The following is a 13,181-nucleotide window of genomic DNA, read 5'->3' as shown; positions in this document are numbered from 1 at the left end:
GAGGCAATAAACCTGAGTCTGGCTTACTTCATCAAAGACAATTTTCAGCTGATAATAACCATAAGTTTGTATCAGATTTCTCAGTTGAAATTCAAAATGACGAAGTCGTCTCGAAATTTTTTTTTTTGGTTTTTGCTGTAAGTGTAACGCAGGCAACGCAGCGTCTTACGTAAGCGAACAACTCGCGAACGCGAAGCGTCGCGGCGCGGTGCGGCGGGTCCACGGCGGCGTTCGCGTTCGCAACGAGATCGCCCACGTAGGACACTTCTATAAAAGGATTGATTGACCCCGCGACGCATCGCTTCGCTTCGCTTCTTCGCTTATATTGGTAGCTTATTATGCAGTGAACTAATATGGAAGTGTCCAGTATTGAAGAATTAGTCTTGAAACACGTTGAACCAGTCTTTAATTACCTAATAGTCATCACCCGGCAATCTATCGGGGTCAAACTCGAAACCATGTTTAAGTCTTTCCTGTTGACATACCCAACAACCCTTATTCACATAGAAGAATACTCCTTTTATTTGGATAAGTATGATAAAATCATAACCTACATGCCCACAGGCTGTTAACTAATATTGGGCACAGGCCACAGGAGAGAAAACTTGTGTGTTCATCCGAACTGTAATGTTTTCGTGACTATTTCGTTGACTATTCTATTTCTATTTGGAAGGTCCAGCTATCACTTTACTTTCCGAACAACGCCGAGCCGACCAAACTTTTGTTTTGTTATTGGCGACATCATCATCTTTGATGGAAGCCATGTTTTTTTAAAGAAGAAGTTTTTTATCCAATTAAATTTCTGTTAACAATAATGAGCTAAGAAATACAGATGACATGATTAGTTTTAAAAGTAAGTTATTTAATTTTTTAATTGACAAAGCATATTATAGTGTAAGTGAATTTTTGTGAGATGATTTTGATAAGTAATGGTAACTGTGCTCAGCATGCAGCCACAGTCCATAAATGGAAAATTGTACGCCTTACGGCACAACATAGTGATACAATGATTATGTGAGACCTGTACTTATGTACCTTACCTATGTTGAACAAATAAATGCTTTTGACTTTTGACTTTTTGACTTTTTTGACTTTTTTGAACAATAATCAGGATAAATGAAACCTTTCATTTATAGAGATATAATTTTAGTTTCAGTTAGCAAATGCTTGTAAATTATAACTGGGTACTAAAGACATATCCATGTGAACGTAATTAATCAAATTTGTCATTGATACGTAATAAGTAATGTGAATATGTATCCATAAATTCATCATTTCATTAGTGTCGTCGTTCATCACTTCATTAATTTGCTCAACAGACTTTACATGTCATACACATTGAATCCGAGAGGCCTATTCGACTCATCCGAAAATATATACAAAATATAAATAATGTACAGTCGAAGGCAAAAATATCGATCCAGACAAATGGCTCAAAAATGTGTGAACACGACTTTATTGTCTAAGGTGTAAGAAGAGCGTACACATATTTTCGAAACTCGGAAAATATATATACTTATGCCCTTGACTGTACCATAACCATGTCAACGGGAATTTTACAGGTTAAATAAGATCACTCTTTCTTTTGTAAGAATGTACAAAATATTATATGAAAACTCGAATCGTGGCCCTAACAGACTAATGAGCTGGACTCCTTAAAGGCAGGCCAGACACTGCACTGGATAGAGATATGTGGAGAAATTGGAGGGAGACCTTTTCCCAGCAGTGGGACACGACAGGCTCCAAATAATAATAATAATAAATAAACAAACGATTATCTACATCCACACAAACAAAGCCACTTTCAATAAATATACCTATAAGACGAATTTCATAACACCCAAAATCGTCAGGGAGTTTTGGGTAGAGGGCATGCCAAAGAAATCACATACTAACACACACACGCACCCACTCAAAAAACATAACGCTCCCTTCTTCAGTAGGCTAAAAACAAAGCACAATAACACAACCATAAATTTACTGCACTCCAGAGCATTGAAAACAAGTCACTTTACACAGCAATTCCCACAGAAAATTACCCGTTTAGCGCTTTGAAGTGTAGCTCGCGTGCGTGGAGACAATAAGCATGAACTAATTTCAATCACAAAGTAGAGTTCTTTTAGGTGTTATATAACGTTGTCAGTTTGGCTACTTTTACTGTCCATACTTGGCATCGGAGAAAGAATGCTTTTTTCAAATCAACATAACAATGCAAAACTAAAAAAAATAGGTAATAGATTTGCTAACTGTACAAAATCAATAAGTATACCTAGTCTGGCAAACCCATAGGTAAGTAGTAAAAAAAGTTATAACATTACCACCTTATTCTACTGATATTTAAAGAAAAGAAAAACCGATTTCATTAAGTATAAAATAAAATCCCTCCCCCCGTTTATATGCGCCAGCAACTGATAGGTTTGAAGTCGGTGCCAACAAAAATCTTAAAAGTGTCAACAATAGGTACTGTTGAACCGAAATGCTGACCCTGTTGCGCTTGGAAGCTGTCCATTAGTTGTTTGGTGGTAAATATTTGATAAATACCCTCAATTTTTCATGGATCCCATCATCAGATCTGGATTTGACAAATATAGGACGTACCTCTTATAAATATAAGACGACTTAGCGTGCACTCTATGTACAACACAATAACAACAATAATAGAAAATCGACCAAAATAACAAAGATAATAAAGACTGCAATGTCTATTTGTGCAAAATCATAATAAAACGTTTTAAATCGATACCGGGGCTAATTAAAATATCTTAATGAAAGTACGTATTATATACACAAGAAAAACTCTAATCAAAGCAACTTTTTTACGATAATTGTACAGGAAAACTTCTTGCTCGACCACCACGGTCGTAAAACCTAAGGCGCATTCAGATATGATATGATAACAATTCAATATTAGTAGCTTCGCTACACGAAGTATCCATGCGGTTGAACAAGTGCGCTAACAATAAATTTTCCATATAATTTTATTACATCAAATGCACATTTCAGAATAAGGGGATTAGTGATAAAATATATTGCTTAATTTAAGTTTTTACAATAACCAATAAACAAAGTGTTAACTAACCACGCTATTAACTGTTTTAGTTAACAAAAAGTTAAAACGTAATCAGTTATCGGAGAATAATGTAACACATTGGGCAACTGCTGAAAACATTATAGCGTCGAACAAGAAATATTCATGAAGAAAATTACAGCACTATTGGGAATGTAAACCAGTTATTCCTGCTATATTATAAATTGGAAAGTAGCTCTGTATGTTTGTTTGTGTGTCTGTATGTTGGTCTGTCTGACTGTCAGTTACCTCTTAACGCTTAAAACACTGAACCAATTTAGATGAAATTGGGTATGGAAATAGTTTAAGGCCCGAGGATAGACATAAGATGGTTTTTATCAATCATCATCATCTCACGCAGACTTAGCAGAAGTCACTAGTATCAGTATAAAAGGCGGTCACTTTGAATAACGTAGATAATTTCGATCGCCCATTAATATTAGAATTTAGCGTCTTTATACTTTGACTAAATTGGTTCAAATAAAGCCGCCGCCTAAAGCTAAGTTCACACCTTTCAGGTTCTTGTCAAACTACTACTAAATGACAAGTATAACTCCTTTCTGGGTTATATCAAAGACCTTGACTTCTTATGCGTATCGCCATTAAATTGTAAATCCCTTTAGTTACTCTTACAAAAAACGAAAATAAAATACAATTCAGTTATGTTCGAGGTTTGGTAATATGCGATAACTAACGTAATACATAATAGTGTCACAGTTCGATAGTTTCACATAAAAGCTTAAAAGCACCGTTTAAGGAACTGTCACGTTTAGAAAACGTGACCAATAAATAGATTTTTGCTATCATCAAGTAGACTAGATAGTATATCGATTGGGTTAAGCTTTTTAAGATAATAATTTATTCACAAATCGAGCTTAAAGTATAAATAAGATTTTTTTAATCAGGCAGAGATCCAATTAATATCTTTCAAATCTTTATTCTTATGTATATTTTATTTATCTCAACTAATTTCTACTGTGTAAATAAGACACAAAAACACGAATACACATTTTAAAATAAATCTTTTAAACAAAAAAAACATCTCTTTTACCTGAATTCCATACATTGTTTATACCAGTGTCATAACATTACATTTCCCATAGCTACTTCCTCAGGAAACGCGGTTAAACTGCATTGTCATAAACACAATAAGAACTTCATTATACTTAAGCTGTTTTCGAACTGGTACGCTTATAACAATGCTCGTTATGTCATTTACCAAGGAAATACCTACACATGAGACTGTTAAAACTAAATAATTAACAATTAGCAAAGATACTTAATTGCTACATAATGTTAAAAGTAAGCCTTTTTGATTATGTAACACCAATAAAAACTGTGTCTCATCGGTAACATGAACATTATATTTATATCTGAAGGTTAATACAAACGGAAAACGTACCTTACTTAGTCATGTTATGGGTCAATATTATGTCTGTTTTAGGAGCTATAGTCTATCACGACTAATGGGATTACTTTTTAGAAATTACATAACTACAGTGTAGTGATTGGATTAAAGGAATGACGGTAAGTAATGATAATGAAGTTAGTTTAAAATGTTTAAATATCACTTCAGTATTGCAGTAATGACAAAAGAATATGTTTTGATATCATTGCTTTACTAAGGACATGTTTATATTCACGTTAGAGATAGTATTACATCATGTACCTTACATGATCGATCTAATTCCGAGAAAAGTTGTAACAGTAAATATGTGACCTGAATATTTAAACCATTAACATAGACACATTTCAAATATGCGGTAGTCAAGAAAGTGATGCGAGTATGTGTCAACTTATCGGCTATGGACATTAGAATTTAGATTACTTAAATCATACCGACATACATAGATCAAGTAAAGAAAAAACTCAACGTCGTGTCGTATCAGGCTGTCAAGGAGAAGACAGAGAACCGACACACATGAAAATCGCTCCACCGATAAGAGTAACTCTTAAATATGACACCCACGATGACCCCCCGGCATGATTAACCCGGCATGATGATGATGAAATCATACCAGCGATAACCTTACCTTTCGGAGCAAGTTAAACAAATTGAGTTTGGTAGATTTTTCGCACGGTATACAGTAGGTAAGGTATTGTATTCATTTCGTGATTTGGATAGTGTAGTTACATCATTTTCGTTTGCTATTATTTTATGGTAGAAGAGGCAAATGACCAGACCAGACGAATCGTCTTATGGTAAGCAATTACGAGTAAAGACCAGAGGAGTTACAAATGCGTTGCCGGCCTTTAAGATAAGAGTAGGCTCTTTTCTTGAAGTTTTGAAAGTCCTAACTCGCCGTAACCGTCATTATTTCTAGCATTTGTCATTCAATCGTTCCAATCGTTAATATTTCAACAGTGCAATTAAATACTTTTGGTATCATTTTTATTCAGCCGATATTTCAATGCTTTTATTATTTTTCACTAGCAACCCGCCCCGGCTTTGCACGGGTAGTTCAACTAATTTACACATAACCTTTACAAATTATATATACCTCTTGAATCACTATATCTATTAAAAAACACCGCATCAAAATCCGTTGCGTAGTTTTAAAGATCTAAGCATATATAGGGATTGACGGACGGACAGACAGCGGAAAGCGACTTTGTTTTATACTATGTGGTTATGATAAAAATCTAAGACTAATAGATACCAAAGTATTTCTTTCGCAAGTACTCTCCAATCTCTCCCATCTTGCCAAAACAGTCAATGAATTCATTAATCTCAATATAGTATAGTCTTCTCACAGTGACATAATCGCGCAGTCACACGAAATGTGATTTATAATGAATCACCGGCTTACTTTGGCCAGATGGCTTACCGCGAACATCGAATATCGAAATTTCGTTATGTACCTTTCTATCCCTCTTACATATTCGAACGACAGAGATACAGATAGACAACCGAACGAAGAGGTTCGCGGTAGGCCCTCAGATTTCAAAGTGACGTTAGGTTGCATTTTTGCAATAAATCGAGAGTTTGCAACAGTATTGCAACTTGCAACCCACGCTTTCCTCGATCGACTTTCGATCACGCGATGATGTGTCATAATTTGGTCGTTTGTTCCGATTGTTGCTGCTATACTTTATTGCAGATACCGACACTATAATTTTTATCCGACTTCAATAAAGGAGGAGGTTATCAATTCGATGGTTTTATTTTGTATGTTAGGTACGTCTTCAAACATATCGGTTTCTAGCGCATGTAAAGGGGATAATATTTTATTTTATCCTTTTTGAAGTAGGTTTTTATTTTTGGAACAAAGTTCCTTATCGGACGGTTTGCGGATGTTTGCTAGGCGAAAAAAAAGTTTAAGATTTTACCGTCACAAACCATACTAGTGCGATATATGTAAGTGTCAAATTTTGCCGTCGCAAGCCATACTACTGCGAAATATGTAATGAGACTAATCAGAACAGAACAGAACGGAACAAAACAGAAAAGAACAGAACAGAACAGACCAAAACAAAAAACATGAGCATGAGCATGAACAGGAACACCGAGTGTTCCAAGACACTCACAATTTTTTTATTTGTATAGACTACCTACTGTGATGTCACCTCCAAGGTGTTCAACTGATTTGATCTTACAAATACAACAATATCAATAGACTAGAACAAGTAATAAAAGCCGCGGAGATTTTTTATCGCATATAAGTGCGACACCCATCCACAAGGTTCTTTTTTTTCAGAACAGATACAAAAACCCGTCTTTTACTCTCGCGCATGTGTCAAAAGTTATCACCTATTTATGTATATTAGTATACTATTTACTAAAAATTCTATAATACTTATCTACATTTCCATAATTATGTTTATGCATTATGCTAAAAGCTAACATACCAAATTACGTAACAAAAATCACCGGCTTACAAAGTTTCAATTTAGACGGCCATATAAATTATTGTGCTATGATCTCCCAACACACAATCAGCTAGGAAATGTCATGAAGAACGACATTTTGAGCAAGTTCTCAGGATTATTGTGACATAACGAAAATCTAACTTCGCTAGCTAACTTATTCTCAAATACGCACTTGGTCTTGCTACAGCTAAGGTGCAATTTTGATTGATTGCAAGTGTTCGTGACGGTAAAAAGTAGGGTAGAGAGTTCAATGGGTAATAACTGTTGCCTAATATTTTGGCTAGCTTATGCCCAGTTAGATAATGTTTTGTTTTATTTCTAAAATGTGGGCTTTGAGAAAATGGGTTAAACGTGGGAAAATGACGTAGTTCTATTGTTAAGAAAGTCTCATATGACCGGACGTTGCAAAATTTCAAGGACAGCATTTTGATTAGTAGGGTGGCACATCAGTTTTTAGGTTACTTTCCGTTCAAGTCATCAATACCCATATCCGGATGGCTTGAGTGAAAATCGATTAAGACTTAGAGAAAAAACAGACTTAACGGAAAAAACTTGGTCGTCGGTATTGTATCCAGTATTGTATTGGAAAAATAATTAACAAAGTACGACATATCTACCAGTAAGTAGATACCAGTATCTTACGAGAGCGACTATATTATCTACTACAAAAATTGCGATTATTGCCCTCTTTCGAGTTAACGCTTTCAACAGGTGTATCATATATGAAATAAAATTATGCGACATGAAATCTTTAAGAATATAAGTGAAGGGTACACGGAAAGAACATGTCTAGTCACTTTAGTAACATTTTGAGTAATCGCGGTTTTAAAATTTGGAACCATGTCAAAATGTATGGTAATTCAGTGACCAGGTCTTTTTTAACTAAAAAAAAAAGTTGTGTTACATATATTATACATATACATATATTATACAGTGGTAGCAAGAGATATAACTAATAGTTCATTACGAGCTCTTCATTTTGAAATGAAAATCTCATTTTGCGAAAAAAGTGACTAGACATGTTCTTTCCGTGTACCCTTCAAGTTCTTTGGATATCTAATGTACAAGTCGCAAAGAAATAAATAAAAACAATTTACGACTGCCGCAATCGAAAAACATATGTCGATCAATAAATCATTTATATATACCTAAAATACATTACCGATTATTGTAAAGGCATTAACCTATTGCAATAAGATCTAAAGTCGACTAACTTATAAGAGGTGCGAAAAGCAGACATATCGGTAAAATGTCCGTTATGACTGAACAAAAAAGTATGTAATGTTTGTTTTGTGCATGTCATTGCACTTACTATGTTTAATCGAAAGTCATTGAATCCTTCTAACGGATTTTTATGTTAGATGTCCAAAGACTAGGAGGATATAACCAAACGGAGTAGCCATTAACAGGCGTTCCTCTCTGTCAAAAATAGTCGGCCAATGGTCATACACAATGTACGAGTATGGACTGACGTTTATCTGACATGGCTATTTTGACGTTACGTATACATTTGACGTTTTCTTCCCCCGCAAAAATTGGCAGACTTTTTTGTACAGCAAATTATAGACAAGGCGTCTCCGTTGGTTATATTATATCAGATTTTATTATATCAGACGATCAATCGCGGCTGTCAAGCAGACCTACGTCACATATTTCATTGAAAAACAAATACTTGTTCAATGCCGCAGGCAGATTTTTTGGACGGGGTGTTCTTTTTATAACTTCGATATAATTTTTTCTTTTCCTATAGTTTTTCTTTTTATATTTAGCTTTAATTTAGTTTTAATATAGTTTTATTTAATATTAATTTAATTTTAAGTAGATATTATAGCTATATTTATTGTCTTTCAAATTAAAATGTTCAAGTTCTAATATTATGTAGGTAATACCACTAATACCTGAGTAAATATACTTCCAGAAAGCTCTATGTTGGTTTCTGACTCCAACTTACCTGTAATGTAAAACAAATCAATCAGTACATGTTATACATTCATCAGCTTGACCAACGATCATTAAACTGTCTATTAAATATGCTAGTAACCTATAAAACTAATATTCTACATACTAAATATCTCAAGAATGTTCTATAGTTTAACATTCTTGACATTAAAGAACCCTTATAATTATACTTAATTAATGTCTTTATTAAATAAACATGACAAGAAAAAAAAATTAAAACATGACATTTACATCAAAAACTACTTATAATATAATTGTGCTTATAACATAATTCTAATAATTTAATTATGTTGTTCTTGACCAATATTGATTTTAGCATTAATGTTTATATAAGTTTTGCAAATACTTATGAATAAATTAATGTATTATAAGTGACTTCAATCAGGAAGGAATCGACACATTGTTTTAAATATCCATGACTACTTATGCAATGATCGATATGTTTCAATTAATGCGTTAGCGCCCTTTCATATTAATCTGAAACAATATGAGACCAGCTGACGTGAAAATACGAAGGTTATATACCTATTAGACCCAAAATATATGTCCATCTCTATGTTTTCACTTAGGTACAAAACAGAAATTTATTTCAAATAATTTTGGCGCGCAAGCGACATTTGATTGTACTCGTATAGGTATTAATTCTATTAATTAATTCAATTCAATTATTTATTTCGAATCATTTTGATCCATATAGTGTTAGTAAGTACAACAAAACTTAAAATTAATTAAGGAGATTAAATTAATTAAAATTGTAAAAAACTAAGATAGCAGTGTTTAAGCAAAAAAATGTAAGTACAAGTAATATCATAATTAACTCCTAATCAGATGTAGTGGGGTATCAAGATGAAGCAATTTAAAAAGTAATTATAAAAATGCAATAATTGTTTATACGTAATTTAATTTTTTAAATTAGTAGTAGAAGAATTTAAGTTTTTATACCATTTATTTTAAGAATTGTTTTTAAACAAGTAGGTATTTCTACGACGATGGCCACCTATAGATACGTTACTCTATGAATACTTAGCGTTATTTACCAAAACTAGAGGCCAATGCTCTTCCAAAACAGTTATAATGCGACGTTAATCCAATACTGTGAAGTACGTAATGTACCAACACTTAGCGTTTGAAAGGGAAATTGTTACCGTTAATAGTTTTTTTAGTAGCTACTACACGGCATATTATTCCAAAAACGTCTCCTGATGGACAAAGATACTCAAGAATCTCTACACGCAACAAAGACCTATATATGTACATACTACATATTCGTAAGTGGTATATTCCAACGTACATTATTATAGGTATATTTACCTAAACTTAATCTTTACACTATCTATATATCTACACAAAAAAAACTCTGTTCATTATACGATAAAATTATTTTAATTACCAACTAATTAGGCCATTTAAACACACGTTTGCGTTTATATTGAGCAACGTAGGATTGGTTTATATCGATTTAAACACACGAATCTTGCTCTGTATAAATACAAAGAAATAGGTAATGGCAAACAACAAATTAAGTATAGGTAATCGCATCACTTTTAACGTCATACTTTCATAGGAATTTAAGCGCTTTAAAAGAGATGTAATAGCTGTGGCAAGCTGAAAATTTGTCTGCTACTTCTCTTACCATAGCCCAACTCAGAACTGCAGACCTGGCTGCGGGGTAGCGGCGCTAAATCAATCCTTAATATTCTTAAATATTATTTTTTTGCTCCTAAAATGTTCTTGAAGCAATCTGTAATTTTTACAAGTAAAAAGGAAATGTATAGTCATTATTCATAAAAAATAAGCCAGATCATTAGGTCGGGTCTTTAACCAAAAATAATATAAACTAAAACTAAATCCCGCTCAGATAATTTCGGATTTTAAAGTTTTGTTTGGGATCCATTTCACATTCTAAAGTATCTAGGTACCGTAAAATCAGGTAACTAATATTCCTTAATTACAAGACGTATGGTCCAGTTTTCAACGTTGATTCTTAACGAGCCTATATGATTTGTACTCGTTACATTTATTTTGGAGCTTAGATACACATAATGCACTTTCTATATTTTATACTCAACATAATTTGAAAAACCATTACCTGATTTTACGTTACGTATTGCATTTCAGTCATTTCAGACGAATCTTGCGGTTTTATGTTCTAAATTTGACATTCTATACGCAATACTAAGCAACATGTGCGGTTAAATCGCAATGCATCGGTGTGGACGGTAAAAGCGTTTCAGCGGCCAGGCCGTCGGGTCACGCCGAAGAAGCTCCCTATTGCAAAACTTGAAAAGGTTACACTTATGTAACGGCAATTTATGTAAGCGTAGGTTTTGGCATTTAAACTTATGTTTATTTGCACTGTAATTCAGCTTGCAACATAACGGTAAAATAAATGCTGTAAACACACATGATAAATTAACTGAAATTGTTTCCTGGTATCTCCACATCTTTCATTGTTGTCTAGCGTCAGTTGAACTTCTGACATTTTAATAATTGTTTTAGAAAGTAATGTTGTTGACACAATGTGTAATATATATTCAATTGGCAGATGCTAAGGTGACCTTCGGATCGCAACTGCGCCGTCGCTATATCTGTCAATTTCCTTGATAAAATGAGTGACGGATTGAGCGTCATAAACGCGGGAGTAATGCGGCGACGAACGTCACTCACAAGGAAAATGACGTCACACCTGTAATGCAGTTGTAGTTATATAACATCGGGATGTCACCTTTAATTTCGACTAAGTGGCAGACGACTATAAAGAAGCCGGGAACCGTAGCCAATATGACAATTGTTTGTCGACAAATGTCCATCGAAAAGTAAAATTGTATCTGAACGACAGATGCGACGAAAAGTCACGTGATTATTTCTATATGTTATTTAGTGACTAATCCCTTTTTTAGATCTAAGCCCTAGTTTTACAAAAGCGCCTGCTATCTATACTCAAATACACTCACTTTGTCAGTAGAAAAAGGCGCGAAATCTCAGCCTACCGGCAGGTAAACCCTTCGCGTCTGCATTTTTTACATTTGCCGCCTTTTTCTACTGATAAAGTGGGTGTGCGTGTATAACGTTACATCCCTAAGGAGAATCTAAATATTAATTAGTAATGTAAAAAGTATAGTAAAGTTCTAATGTTTGACTGCCTAAATCCAATGGTTGGCAGTCCGTTTGTCACCTCTATTGCTTGGAATTAAGACTGAACTGGGCATTTATATATTTTAATAAAAGTTGAAAGGGTGTCTGCATAGTAAAGTTAGTAGCAGGTACATTATATATATATATATATATACATATTTATTTATATTTATTGATATTTATATATTTATTGTTGTACCTATATATTTATTTTATCTACATATTACATTTATATTTGTGTCTATTAAAGCATTTAGTTTTAGTGTTCTTTACATACCCCGCACCAACTATGTTTCTCTGTTTGGCCTAAAGGTTGACTGGTAGAGAATGCCGTGTAGCATTAAGTCCGCCTTTTGTCACTGTATATTCTTACTGTGCAATAAAGTTTAAAATAAAATAAATAAATAAATAAATAAATAAAGGACGGTGATGAGTGATGACTATAATTCAACTGGTGAGAACCATTTTACGACCTTTTATGAACACAATCGAAGACAGAGTGCCAGAGAAGGTATGATCCGTGACATATTCAAGCATGATTTATGATGTTGCACAATCGTATTAAATGTTAAGTCCGGTTTTACAGGTTGACATAAGATGACCATTCGCTGATGAGGGGTAATTGAACTTTAAAGGGATTATCTTTGTAATTTTATGGTGCTTTAAATAGGGTTTGAGGTCATGTATTGGCTCATATCAAAGATTAATTGATTGTATATGTATAATATGTGTAAAGTCTATCTGGATAATACGAACATTACACTGACATCAGAATGAATTTGAATCGTGTTATTTAGATATCGTACAATGCGAACGTAGATATGCTACGTCTGGATTGGCCTGTAAGACAAATTCTCTTGTCCACAAAATTTGGTTTTTAACCGAGTAACGAAAACTAATTTGGAAAATATGTTAATTGTGTGTTTTTCATCAGTTCAGTTCAACAGATTTGTGTTTGTCTATTTATTTTATTTAGTATTTTTAAACCTATTATTTGCGGATACATATTTAATTATTTACACATTGATATAAAATTTAAGTACATTTACGTCCATATATTTACTTATGGTTTTAAATAAACAAACGAATTAAATACACTGTAACTTTACACTTAATTGCAAATTTAATGTATAAAAATAGTTTTATCTTC

General features: G+C 33.4%; 1 protein-coding gene across 4 annotated transcripts in view; it reads right to left on the bottom strand.

The window, feature by feature from the left end:
• The window catches only part of LOC134751000 (A disintegrin and metalloproteinase with thrombospondin motifs like), a 197,074-nt gene that overhangs the window by 163,839 nt on the left and 20,054 nt on the right, over positions 1-13,181 (bottom strand). The window contains exon 1 of one of the 4 annotated variants that reach the window (XM_063686311.1): positions 8,836-8,888. The exons of the other annotated variants lie outside the window; for them this stretch is intronic. The gene's annotated coding sequence lies outside the window, so the exon portion shown is untranslated. Of the gene's footprint in view, positions 1-8,835; positions 8,889-13,181 lie in introns of those variants that run through there. 4 annotated transcript variants of the gene reach the window in all.

Source organism: Cydia strobilella, chromosome 21 (genome assembly GCF_947568885.1).
Source record: "Cydia strobilella chromosome 21, ilCydStro3.1, whole genome shotgun sequence".
Lineage (NCBI taxonomy): Eukaryota > Metazoa > Arthropoda > Insecta > Lepidoptera > Tortricidae > Cydia > Cydia strobilella.
Note: the sequence above shows the minus strand (reverse complement) of the source record. Positions and strands in the feature narration are given on the sequence as shown.